The sequence below is a fragment of the Melospiza georgiana genome, chromosome 1 (assembly GCF_028018845.1).
Source record: "Melospiza georgiana isolate bMelGeo1 chromosome 1, bMelGeo1.pri, whole genome shotgun sequence".
Lineage (NCBI taxonomy): Eukaryota > Metazoa > Chordata > Aves > Passeriformes > Passerellidae > Melospiza > Melospiza georgiana.
In genome coordinates this window covers 74,825,833-74,840,518 of record NC_080430.1, presented here as the reverse complement: position 1 = coordinate 74,840,518, position 14,686 = coordinate 74,825,833, and positions in this window count along the sequence as shown.

Here is a 14,686-nt window from a genome sequence, read left to right as displayed (position 1 = left end):
CACAACTTTGTTTTATTTACAGATTTTGTGATGAGCCTCTTCATTGATTTCCTCTTACATGTGGTCTCTTTATTGCCTTTATTTTACAGAGAACATATTGTGATATAATGAAATAAGAGTAATTAGTAAAAAGAAAATTATTACCTTTAAATGAAAGAAAAACTAAATACAGCTTTGCAATTTTGAATGCAGAGTAGTTTTTACAAATTTTTTTCAACAGGCCCAATATTTTTTCTTCTGAGAATCTGTACACAGGAATATTTCATCTACTCATCTACAAAAATCCCTACGTCCTGCAGAACAGGACAATAAAGGTGTGTTTATTTCATGATTTTTGCACTTTCCCCTCAGCCCCAGGGAAAGCTTGGGTAAGGGAGGGCAACCTCTCATCCCAATGAGAGACAACATTTCTTTTCTTAGGGCTTAGAGAGGTAAATTTGTGAGGAAAGCATTACAAATCGTTTCTCTTGCTCCATATTCACATAACTGCTATGTCCTTTTCCTTTCTTAATTTTTTTCTTAATTAGCAGGGCGTGAACTGAGTCTGTTTTGAGGATTCCTTTCAATAAAAAAGGATTGATTGATTTAAAAAGAAAAAAAAAAGAAACAACTACAAAACACCTTTCTGTATTAGTTACAGGAAATCATTATAATAAACAACACCTTTATGGTATCAAAAAACTAAAATTGAAGTTTCAACACAAAATTATCATGATTTTTTAAAATAGAAATAATGATGAAATTTTCATAGTTATTATTGCTACTTAACCATCTCAGACTGACTTTTCTGCTCATTTGTTTTGGGTTTTTTGTTATTGTTGTTGTTTTCTTTCTTTCTTTAATCTAAGAAAATGAGTATTAAAAAGTTTTATTTGTCCTGCAGAAATGACCACAGTGAATCAACTGTTGCCAGAAATTTAAGTCAGATTGCTATCTAAAACACTTTTTAAAACCTTTCACAGTTCAAATAGAAACTCTGTTGACCATGATTCCTAACACTCTCTATCCCTGAAGCCTTTTAACAGTGAAAAGTTTGTTGTGTAGATTTTTTGTACAGGACTTTTTCATTTTTTCTTTCATGTGATCTACTTCTAAAGAAAAACAATCTTCTTCCTATCCTCCTTATTGATATTTCAATATAAAGTAAATTGTCAAATGTTGAGGAACAAGCTCAGTTGTTTTAAAATTAAAACTCAAGAATTTTAAAAATTAAATATGAAAAATGATAACTTTTGCCTTCTGATGATAACTTTTTTGTTAGTTTTGGAATTGTTAAGCGCTGTAGTAGCAATCTGAGGAGATTAAAAACAATCATCAGCTTTCTGTACCACTTCCTTTGATATAGGTCATCATGCACATCACATTGAAATACTCAGATCTTTGACCAACACTGTGAAGGATAAAAGTACTTTTTTTTTCCCGGTACTGCTCGCAGAATCTCAGGCTCATCTAAGTCAGAGAAGAGAGACATTCAGATTCTTTTCTTGACTCTTAATATTTTCTGTCTGGATAATCATAGATTAAATTCTACTGCGTGGTTAAATTTTAATGACTATTGGAATTCTAATGACTATAGGAGGTACGTTTAGCAATATATGTTATGGAATTAAAAAAACAGTGAGCAGGAAGTCCAAAAATAAGAGTGAAAGGACTTCTAATGAAACTGTGTGATCTATCTCATAAGTTATACATAGACTCTCTTTAATATAATATCCACAGGAATTTACTTAAGAATACTAAAGTCAGTTCCTTTAAAACTGGGGCAAGATGTCTCATATTAACTGCATTTCACTATCACATTTTTTAAAGCTAACTAATGTCAAAATTTCATATATTAAGTAGAATAAATAAATAGTTGATTCCAATTATTATTATTATTCAAAATTTTGCCAAGTGATCTTATTCTCCTTATGATTTAAGGCACGGTCTATCTTTCCTTTTTTTTTTCTTCAGTAGTAAAAAGGACATATGTGGTCTAGGAGGATATTGATAGAATTTTTTTTTTTTTGCTGGCACATCATAAGTGGTAGATGTTACATGGCAGAGAAGCACCGCGGTTAAAATTTAATTTTCCATATTTCAGTATTGTGGATATGAACACTTGAGTTTCATCAGGTGCTTAACCTTTTAGCAAATCTATACCTACTATTTAAATTAAAAAAAGATGTTGGAGTTGATTATTTTTTTTATGTTCTCTGCAGCCAAACATCCTTTCTGATTTATAGCTGGATTGTATTGAATATATATTATATCTCTTGGTTTTGACATATGATTTCAAGCTATAATCACCAGAAAGTACCATTATTAGGTTTCTGTATCAATGAAAACATTTCCTTTTAATGGTGCCTACTGAGCATATTGGCTTTGGAGAAGCATCTAAAGGGAACTTCAGGGATCCTCTTCTCTACTGTTAACATTGTGGAATAGCTTGAAAATCAAAGTTTGTGCTGCATCCATCTTCATTATCCTTTTATGTTAACATTGTTTCACAACTAGCTGTTCCTAGTTGGCTCTGATATGCTTGAAGAAAAATGGGTCAATTATTTCATGTGCATTTTTGTTTACTTAAAGAAGTATCCTATATGCCAAGAATAATCATGCTTATTTTTTTATTTCTGACTGTAAGGTGATCTTCATCTGCAATGTACAAACATAAATGAACAAAGACAATCCTTAACTTGTACACAACTATAAAAATGGCAGGTGCTAAGAAACTGCACTAAAAGGTGTGGAAAGAGGCCAGTTGTTTTTAAAATGTGTATGTAGGTAGGAGGATATCAACATGAGTAAAATATATCTACAGTTCAGGATGTTAAAAAGGGATGTCAAAGGCATTCTTACAAAGACATGACAAGGAGCCTACCAAAAGGATGGATTTTTTTATTAAAAATAGGTTGGCAGAAAGAAATAGTCCTAAAGTCACAGATAAAACATGGCTTCACTAAGGCTTCAAATTGTCCTGAAAGACAATGTACAGCATGTGATTAATAATATCAAATTCACTGACTCAAAGAGCTGTTTCATAAAATCATAGAATATGAGGTGGGAAGGGGGCCTCAAGGATCATCTGCTCCAAATTTTCTTGTCAAAAGCATAGTCTAGACAAGCTAACCCTTCCATCTGTAAGGGTATCCCACATTAGAAAATCAATCCTCCATTTCCCTGGGGAAATCATTCCCGTGACCGATAGTTCTCACCATAAAAAATTGTTCTCTTGTGTCTAATCAGAATTTCCCCAGGTGTAATTCAAATCCATTGCCCCATATCTGTTCCATATGACTCCTTGTAAAAATGGACTCTCCATCTTTGTAGTCACCCTTTAACAGTGGCACATAGTGATAAGATCTACCCTAAGGCTTCTTTTCTAAAGGCTGAACAAACCCAGCTCTCTCAGCCTTTTCTCACATGTCAGACTTCCCAGTCCTTTAGTCATCTTTGAGGTCCTTCTTTGGACCCTTTCCAAAATGCCCACATCTTTTTTTTGCACAGCGGAGACCAAAAGTGAACACATTATTCCAGGTGTGGCCTCACTGAATAGGGATGGATGATGACTTCTCTGTGTCTGCTGGTGATGCCCTTGCTGAAGCAGCCCAGCATCCTGTTGGAATGCTGTGATGCAGCAGCACACTGTTCACTCACACTGAGCTTTTCTGGCCATGCCAGGTCACTTTCCAAAGAGCTCCTCCCCCTGTCAGTGACTGATTTGCCTTGTCTAACAGCAGGCCAATATTTTCCTTCAGTTTCTGCTTGTTGTTTACATAACTGAAGGACACTTGTGGGTTTTGAAATCACTTGAACCCCAAGGTCCTTACAGTCCTTGTTGATTTTGTTCAGGTTATGGCTTGGGTTGTCAGTTGCACCCTAACAGTGTTCTCTTCTCAGTTTATCATGCAGTTTATCATGTGTCACCTAAAATGGATTAAGCTGCTAAACTCGTGTTGGATGCACATCTTAATGGAATGTTGTTGAGCCATTGTCACTTCAGCATTTCATGGCTCAAGTCAGCCACTTATAAAACAGGAGAAATGAGAATGATATTACGAAATACATGTAAGAAGTGGTTGTGAATAGTGCTATTTTCCATAAGGTCCCCTTCCCAGTAACACAGTCCTCATCTCTGTTCCCTTTATTTTTTCCTCACTCTGTCCCCTTTAGCATATATTTTGGAAGACCAGGATGACACAGCATGGCATAATATTTATTGGAAAATGACAGATGCTACTTTACCACTTCCATTTCTCAGTATCTGCCACCATACTCTTTATAACTCGAGAAAGCAAATACATTAAATTTATGGTATAATGAACACACGCAACCGTTTTTTTCATTGCTTATATACGCTGAATGCAAGCTGTATGCCACTGATAAAGGTTTTTTTGCTAACACTCTGGATTCCTTCTTTATTTCTACTACTTGAGCTGCTTAGTAGACTTTTAACCAGCTAGCAGATAGAGAGAAGACCAACCAAGTCATGCAATGTTTCTGCATAGAAAGAGTTTGCTGATTCACAGGCTCAATTGATTTAATCTCAGACAGGTGCAAGAACAGCTGAAATACTTTTATTGCAAAATGCGTCCATCTTGCATAATTTTATGTGGAAATATTTTTTTCCTGGATATGGGATTTTTTTTTTCACAGTGGGATTGCTGACAGCTCAAGTTGTTCACAAAACTTTAAAGAGAGAAAAAAAGAACCCCAAAGCTCTCCACCCCTTTTAATCCTTATTTGTCTGACTATTTAAAGCAATTGTGATAAAATTAAGAAAATAATAATTAAGAAAACAAAGAAATAAAGTACACTGCCTCATGTTTTCCCTGTGTGTATGTACCCTTAGGCTTTTAAGAATCAAAGTAAGAACCTACTAATTGAGTTTAGCAAGTCTGCCATTTGCTCAGGTAATTCTCCTGACAGGACTTATCACCTGCATCCCTCATCATCTAGAAATAGAAGTGTTTGATTTGTCTATTATACCCAACTTCAATCCATCAAGAATGCAATTTCATTTCTAACAGGAATTAATACTGGATAATCCTGAAGTCTTCTTCCCTCTTGGTCAATACCCTTTTCTGTAAATCAATAGTCTATGAATTAATAACCTAAAATAATTATTTGAGTACAGCTAGGGGTGAAGTCTAACCGAACTCTTGAATGTGTAATTTTGGATTACATGTGGAAATAGGCACATTCTTTGTCTTTGCAAAATGACAAATATAAACTCATAAGAAGACCTTTATTGTGGTAGAAACCCAAATGAGCATGTTGTCTATTTTAGTATAAATTTTAGCATAGAAACCAATCAAATAACAAGCTATCTGTCAAAAATATGTCTGGTCATCCTTTTTCACTAAAACACAGACAAAAAAACAATGCTTTACACTGGTGCAGCAGAATGGAAAAGGGCTCTGTGACCCAGAGTAGGTTGGCTGGTCTGAGGGGCTGGAGTGGTCTAAGTGAGCATGGTGCACACTCATGGCCGCAGCTTGCCAGGCTTATATATCTTATATATATACGTTATATATCACAAATATAAGATGGGAAAGGTCGTTAGTCCTGCAGTGCTATGAAAATGGCAGGTACTCATTGCCTGGTAATGAAGAAGAGAAGATAGGAGCATTTAGCTCTTAAAAGTGTTTTATTTATAGGGCAAGTGAAAAGCACAAGTTAAAACTGCCTCTCAACTTGGCTGTAAAGAGCACATCAGAGCTTACCAGCTGAGATGTCTGCTGAGCAGCCAGCAACAATGGTGGCTTTTAATGAAATTGTAAAGCAATTCAAGTTACTGGCATCTGAAAATAAGTGACATTTCCACATAAAAGTGTTCCCTAAGACAACATGCGGGAATGAATAATGGCAATAATAAATTTGCTTCTGAGGAGGAGAGGCGAAGGCAGAGGCAGTTATTTCTGGCAAAGTAAGCAGCACTTAATTTGCTTTCTGATACAAAACATCTTCCATTCATATGTATGACCAACTCTCTATTCTTAGTGATACATTATTGAAAATTATTGATTCAGAGAAGTATTTTTTAAATAGAAGGAAGTGTCTTGCTATGAGACAGAAATGCTTGTGAAGGGCTTGGAATTTGCTAGTATCAAAACAACAGATTTTTCTTCTTAGCATTTATTTTGAATCTTATCATAAATACATACTACTGTAAAATATATGCCAAGCCCCATTTTTTTAGTGTTTTTTCAGTCAAAACTTTGCAAATGTTGTCTTGGAAAACTAGAAAATAAAACAAAAAGAGGTATTTTCCCTTCTTTTTTCCTTTTGAGAGCACCAGGCTAGGTTGCTTTTAACTCCTCCACCAAACTATCTTTGCTAGTATGTTCTTCATCATGTGAATTCATTGTGTCCTGTGAAAAAGGAACAGGCAATTATTTTCCTAAATGCATTATCTGAAGAAGAGTTTAAGATTAGCTACAAGTCAAAATAAAAACAATATTTCATATAGAGAAAGGTGTTTAATTTTTGAATTGTAATCTTTTGTATTTAATGGGAAAACGTAAGAAATACTTTCGAAAGTATATGAAGATTGGACAACATCTATCAGAAATATGTAACCATAGCTAATGCTGTTTTGGAGACACAGAGGAGTTAGCTGGTGTTTTAGTCCCTCCCATTCTATTATCTGTGATTTTAGGAACTTAGAAATGAGCTTCAAAGGTTTTCTAAAGTACTGTTGAACTTTCTCCATTGTTTTTGAAATATGTTGCTTTCTCCAAATACTGAAAAAAAAATCTGTTTTAATCATCCAAAACACGGAAGCTTGCAGGGAAATAACTGCAGCATTTTAAACGACTCTGGTGGAATGGTGTGTGCTTCCTAAATAAAGTCTTTCCCGAGGGTAGGTTTCCCAGCACTTTGCCCAATTGTGTTTTAATGACTAATGTTAATGAGAATACCAAAGGGAAATAGTAAACCTGACAGGAAAGATTCATTACAGAGAATACAGAAAGAATGACAAGACCTTACAGGAAAAAACATTTTTGGTATATCGCCATTAAGCAAGCAATTGAAAAACTTTGGGTGAGTTTTCACCACAACACAGAAACAAAGCACTTCCAAGTTTCCTTTCCTGAGAGTAATGTTTATTGCTAAATAGTTTGGGCTTTCTAAAGCTTGGTTAAGCTTGGTTTGTTTTGTTTTTTTTTACATTGTCATGAAACTTTATCTTGTATATGTAACAGGATTCAGAATCTGTGACTTGAAAGCTTTATTTTTTTTTTGAAAATAAAAAAAAACAAACTAAAGTATGGCATCTATCAAAAGAGAGACTCGGGAGTGTGATGATCAAATAATCTAAATTTGATAACACTTTTATTAAAGGAAGGGTTTTTAACTGTGACCATGAAATGGCAATACATGAAATAAAATGGTATCATTTGAGAAAATTAAATCTTGTAAGCCCAGTTTTGTGTGCATTTTTGTTTGACTGAAAAGATGAGGCTACATTTTCTAAGAGGAACTTAATAATTTCATGCTAATAAGTCACACTTCTGAGTCCTTATGTTTGTAATTGAAGCCAATAGTTTAATGGCCATATGTTGGCTTACACGTCAAAACTAGTTGTTGCACAGTGTAATGGTGGTGCTGAGATATAGCAGAAAACTGAAACAAAAATTGATGCTGAGCAGCCAACATTTCCCTAGATAGAAGGCCAAATGGCAGGGTGATGCAGAGGTAATTATAATAAATGAGCCCTACTCACACAAAGTTTCTTTGATCAGGGAGTGCAAGTCATGTCCCTCCTTCTATTTTTGCAGTTATTGAAGTTGAGCTATAGAAAGAAAAATTAGCAAGCTGGAATGAAAATATAATGTAAAGTTTACATACAGACTTCTGACGTCCTACTCCAGCTTCTCAAGTCCCCATTTACTTATTCAGCAGTCCTATAAATGTCTGAAAACAATGAATACCTCTTGGGCTTTTGACATCAAATAACCTCCAACATCAGCATTTCTGCTCCTACACATGTCCTGGGTTGCCTTGATCTTGCCAGTATTATATAGCCTCCTACCTATTTTGTTCCTGGGCAATAACAAGGGCCAAATCTTGAAGTATTTGATTTGTGACTTTCAGAAACATGTGAAAACACCTGATATACATCTCAGTGCACTTGTCCCAAGTATCCGGACAAGACAATTAGAGATGGAATTTTCACAGAAATTTTTCATGAAACTGAGGAGAAAGACTATGCTTCGATGGATATTCCTGGTACAACTTCATGCCTGCTTTTCAGCTTCTGTACTGCCTTTCTGCTTTTAGGAGTCCAGGTGGATGCTACAGTTGTTGAGATCCTATTTCTTATGTATTGTTTCCTCATCATAAATGTACCCAGTCACCTGAGAGAAGGCATAAGGAAATATAGGAAAAGTGAATATTTCTTATGTCTTTTCTTACCATTTCTATGTCCTCTGAATGACTTTCAATCAATACATTTCATTATTATTGTAATAAACAACACAAAAACCTATTTGACTAGAGTAAAATACTTCAATGAGAAAAAAAAAACAATGATTTTGAAATTATCATTTGATCTTTCTTTGCTTGCATAGAAATCTATGGATGTAAATTGGCAAAAAAGCCCCCAAACTAAACCCCAAAAAACTCTACTGAGGCAACTTCTTCAGGACTGTGCTTAATGCCTTTCCAGTATATTAAATAGTGGGCAGGCTCCTCTCCTTGTAGTCACTTTATGCTCTGTTCCCCATGTCTGTCTGAAATCTTCTGGTTCTGAAGCAGATATTTCATACAGACAAGGCTTTGTTAAAGGGAAATTGCCTCTCTCAATTTTAATATTTCCCTCTTAGCTTCTTCTGCCCACCCCATCTTTGCCCTTTAATGCCTCTAGGAGAGAAAAAGGAAAAGCAGAGCTACCAGAAATCTACTGCCTTCAACGTCAGATTTAGGTTTTGTATAAAAATACTTGTCTTCACACAGTCCAGTTTTGTGTGCAAGACCTCAGGATCTCATTTTTATCCAGATGAGTTCTTTTGTATAGTTTATATTCTGGCTGCATTTTATATTGCTCAAGTGCATGAGTACTGAATTATGGAAAATCCTGAAACAAATGTTTGTCATGAGTACTTGGTCTTGTAATTGATATTGAGATTATTGTTATGTCTAATGCTGCATCATCTATTTTTTGTTGCTAACAGCACCGACTCCATAACAGAGTTGTTTAAGAATCATTTGACAACATCACTGAAACTTCTTAACAAGGTGCTTCCACATAGGGTCATCAAAAGTCTGAATTATTTCTTGTCTGGTGGACTAAAATTACATCTGCTTTCTTAAAACTGTTCCATACCACCTAATGTGATGGATGGGTGAAAGAAGAAATTTGATCGCTTTCTGAGCAAAGAATAATGCTTTACTCAAGTCTTTAGAGACTCATTTATATGAATCTAATTGTTTTGTTATAGCCTTGTCCTTATGCTCTCCTGTGTGAATGCTTCAAAATATAATCTCATTGTCTGGAAAGCCAAAATCAATATAAAAGGAAGCGAAGCAGCTAAGACGTGAAAGGAAGAATTTTTCAAGTTGGAAATTAGCATGGAATCTTTCCATTTTCCCTATTAGGACTAAATGATTTTTATGTAAAATGTATTTACCAACTCTTTAGTCTATTAATATCCATTTAATAATAAATGAAAGTCATATTCATTGCAATAGTTCAGTAGGACTTTTTAATCTCTCCTACCTGAGGGGTTTTTAATAATGTAACATTTAGAATGATATGCGGATTATACACACAAATATCTTTAAGTTATTTATATTTTAAAATTCGACTTATCTTCACGAAGAGACAAAAGACTAGTCTGCTATCTTCTTGACCAAAGTGCTTCCAGTGTTAGGGAATTCAATAAAAGAAATCTCACAGTGGACTGTTAGCATGTAATCTGTTCCTAAAGGACATGATGAAAGCTGTTATTTTTGCCTGTAAAGAAGATTTAAATTTCATGTGCTGGGATGCTGGGGTGCCTGCCTCAGATTTAGTAAATCTGCACTTATATTCTTGCTGTGACAGAGATTTATGAACTTTGCACCGAAGAGACAGGTAAAAGGAGTCTGAACATAAAGCATCATTTCCTTGCTTGTTTAAGTGAATGTAGTTACAGGAGATGTTGCAGGCAGGGTGATGTGCTTTGTACAGGGTGGTACACAGGCAGCTGGAAATGCCATACTGATGTGTTTATTAATTTTATCTTTCCCAGACTCCAGGGCCCTCATTCCACACAGGATTCCTGTCCCTGAAATTTATCAGATAGGAGCACACACACATTGCTTTTCTCACAAAATATATCTCATCCTTCTGCATTATGAATCTGTTCAATAGCTGATCTTCCAATGAATGGCCATTGAGGTGGATAAGGGACCTAGTTTTTCTCTGTCTGATTAATTTGGTCATTAATCCATCTGAGAATGAATTGCTGTGAAACCCACAGTGCTCCCCATCTCTTTAGGAGGAGGTGGACACACTACCACTTTGTCTGTGTCTCTGCTGTCTACCAGAGCACAAAAGAAAGGGAGGGCTGAATCACAAGTTCTCTATCCTGCACTCCACGTGTCAGCACTGCTGGTTCTAGGGTGCCTGCTGCTGAGGTGAGACATTCATGCTGTGTTCTAAGGACAGTCATGTTCAGCAAGTCCTGACACGGAGCAATTGCTGTGTTTGGCATCTCAGCCTCTGTGGCAGAGCAGCCTGTGTAAACCTAGTAATGTAAAACATTTCAAGCCCCACTATCCCTTTACTGCAAATCTAAATACACAAACCAGACAGAATACCTAATGCTTTTAAGCACTGTGGTCTCTTTCAATGGCAATACCTTTGCCTTTTAATTTTTCTTTATATAATAACTTTAAGAAATGAAATTATTTGGTTTTTTTTTCTCTTCAGTCTGCTGCATATACTTTTATTTTCATACCAAAAGAAAAGGGATGTAGTATAACTCAGATTGGCTTGTCTATATCCCTGATTTTTTTCTTTTTTTTCTAACTATATAATTTCTTTCTTGCAGTAATGAAAATCCTAAATCTATAACTTGTATTGAAATTTCTTAATGCATCTAATTATTAATGTCGCTCTACCACATACATTTTTTATGACAGCCTTCTGACACAGTGGCTGAGTCACTTATTATAAACGAGGAAAGAACAATTTAATACTCTGAAAAGGTTTCTTTATTGTCCAAGGGAGACAACAGGTTTTTTAAGCACAGGAAAGAGGGGGCAGTTGCTTCCTTCTATTGATTTACAGCTATATCAGACTTAACTTATTATCAGCAACACTTTACAGCTGGCAAGTTTAAGTATGTGCTTCAAACTTCATGGTAGGAGACTAGTTTAAACACTATCTTTCAACTCCAGTTTCAAAAAGTATTAATTTATAGTTGTTAGGAATGCCTAATTTGTATTACATTTAAGGCTTTTTTCATCACCCTAGGAGCGTTGGAGACAATTAAATATGATTTGATTTCTGCATACTTGAATGTATTTTTATTGTGTTAGTGAGGCTGTAAAGTGGTCAAGTGTAAACTCAGATGGGAAAATCCTGATTTCAGTCAGTGACAAAATTCACATTGATTTTAATGGAACTAAATTTCACTCAACTTTTAAGACTGGAAGAGGCCATAATAATCAACTAGTCAGAACTACAGCATAATACAAGACAGAATTCCTTCAAGTGTTTCCTGCATAAAGTCTACAATTTCTGCTTGAGCTATTACATATCTTTCAGGAACATACAATTTTAATTTAAAGTTCTCAGTAATGACAAACCAAGTACTTCTCTAGGTAAATAGTCCAAATAGTTGATTAGAGTCACTGATAAAAATATGCACCTAGTCTAATATCAATCATCCAGCTTCCATCTTCAAATATTGGATCTCGTTATGCTTCATTTGTTAAATTAAAGGGCTATTTGCAATCAGAAATCTTCTCATTGTGAGTAATTGTAGGCTGTAATCAAGTCACCTCTTACCCTTTCCCTGAATATATCAGAAATTCTGCAAACCACCTTTTTCAAACATCAGGTTGTTCAAATAGTGTTTTTTTTAACTGAGGTTTTCTATTTGTCTGTAGGTTTTTAAAATTGTGGACATGAATACACATGATCTTTAAGATCAGACTATTAGTGAGGGGTTTGGGGGGGCAGGAGAGTACAGTAGTCTCTATATGTATTTATTTTATATTAATCCCACTGCCAGGAGTTAAACTGAAGGTGGTTGCTCAGACATAATGAACAAACAACAGTAAATATATTATGTATGGAGCAAACATCTGCAAATTAGTCAAGAGTGTTTATGCCCATAAAACTGAAAATAGTTATATACAGCTTGGCATATTTTACATGTGACTAATTATTTCCAAAGCTAAGTCTAGAATCAAAGAGGACTGCAGTGTCATAAAGTTTGGTTGGGAAACATGATATACTGTCAGCACAGTGTGCATAAATCACAGAGGGAAGGGGAAGACCCCAGGCATTCAGCCATTCATCTCATTTCTGATATGGGCAGCAGGAGACTTAGCCATAGCTGAGTTATATAACATACAGGTAAAAAACCATGTAGCTGGGATGCTGTGTTGAGCTGCACAAGCCGAATGTAGTGTTCTGTGTTCCCTCTTTGCATGTAATTCTAGTATCTAATATGCACTTTCTGCATCACTTAAACAGATACTTGTGGTACAAGGATGCACATGTGCCAAGCATGGTAGGTTCTGCTGGTTTGGCACAGGTAGTCAAAGAGTGAAGTTTCTGAGACGCTATATCCTGGAGTAGCCATAAGGGCAGGAAAGGAGCTCTGTGACACACATGCAGTCAAAACCCTCTAAAGAGCCATAAAATGTGTCATATATGTTTGTCATCAGTGCCCTTTGTGAAAAATCTAGCCATCATTTTTGTCGAGTATTTCCTGCTCTATACATCTCTTTGCTTTCACAGCATTCCTCATTACCATAGCCTTGTGCTGCACCAGCAACCCATCTTCAGTCAAATATATATGTCCTTTTTCCAAAGGCCTTTTCATTCTTTCTGCTTTCCAAAATATAGGCTGGCCTAGCTTGTGGATGTCATTTTCATTTTTAGTTTTCAAACATGATTTTAGATTTACCTGTTATCAGATCAGCTGAGGCTGCATTACCAAGTACGACATATTCTCTTCAAGTTTTTAAGACTAATTTTTTCTTAGCATTATTTACTATAAATCTGGAAAAAATTTAATGACATTGATGTTCCACGTCATTTATCCAGATACTAATACATTATGGTACAACATTTTTCCTCTTTTAAGTGTACCTATTCTTCTCTTCAACCTTGTAACTATCAATTCCTGTCACCACCACTTTTTTATTACAGAGTATTTTAAATGTTCTGCTAGTTCCTTACTCAATGGTACAACTGTATCCACAATGTCAGATATAAGACAGTATTGCTATTCTTATGATTGTACTGTGCAGTGAACTCATTCTGTAGTTAGCCACATTAACTTCCATTTTGGTGGTCTTCATATGGAAACATCAACTCTGTTAGCCTGAATCACCCTTTTAAAGAAATAGAGATCAAATACTTCTCATTTATTTGCAGAATCGTGGTTAGTTGAATCTTTGGGAGCATTCTGTGACAGCCTGTTCTGAGAGAAACATAAGGATGTGAGTAGGCTTTACACTACAAAACAGAGAAAATTTAAAAGAAAGGACAAAGCAACCTAAAATATATCAACTACTTATGAAGTAGATAGTTTGCCTTTGTCTGAGGTTCTTCAGACTGGAATTAAACTCATATATTGAAAATTCCTGCCAGTTTCTGAGTACATAATAATGAAACTGTGTATATGACCTGAAATGTAACTATAGGTAGCACTTCCATACGCTCAGTAGGTGCTCTCACCTACAGGGGTCTCTAACACCTCTGAAATTCTTTGTAATGACGTATAAAAGATCAAATCTGGCTTTGGATCCTGTCCCTCACACAGTTAGCTCTCTCCAAAACATTAGCTCAAGTGAAATTAATAAGTTCTTTCAGAGTTGTTTAAACAGGATCTACTTACTCATGCTCTAGCTCAGCTGCGTGATCTCCACCTCCTCTCCCATCCGGCCTGTTATACTCTTCAGAGCATGAGGGACTTTAATGTTTCTACCAACACTGTGCAGGCAAAAAAATAAACATCAAGCCTAAATTTGTATCTGTGTGTGCTAGCGCTGAGGCAGGAAAGACTTGAACAGAATTCTGGAAAGCTGGCACTGCTCTAAGATGAGAGCTAGTGTTAAGAATTATCGTGTTTTTTCTAAAGCGGCTGATTCTGTTTGCAAGGATATATGATCTGGGTTTTGAAAACATAATGTCACTAAGTATCAACTTATTACAGCACATTTTTAAGGCATATTAGGTTTATATTAACTACCACACATAGTTTGCATATATACAAGATAACATATTAAGTATGTACAATAATATTTTTCGTTCTTATACATACATGTAATTACTTTACACATGTATGGGTAACAGATTTAAATTTATGTCATACGAACATTTCAGGAAGAAATATTTTATAAGAAGATCAGTTGTTAAGTTTTTCTCTGTAATTCTGTATTGACTTAATGATGCTAGAAGAGAACATCCCATAACATAGAGTGAACATTTAAATTATAACCTCCATTCCCGACTGAAAGAAATGCAAGTCTG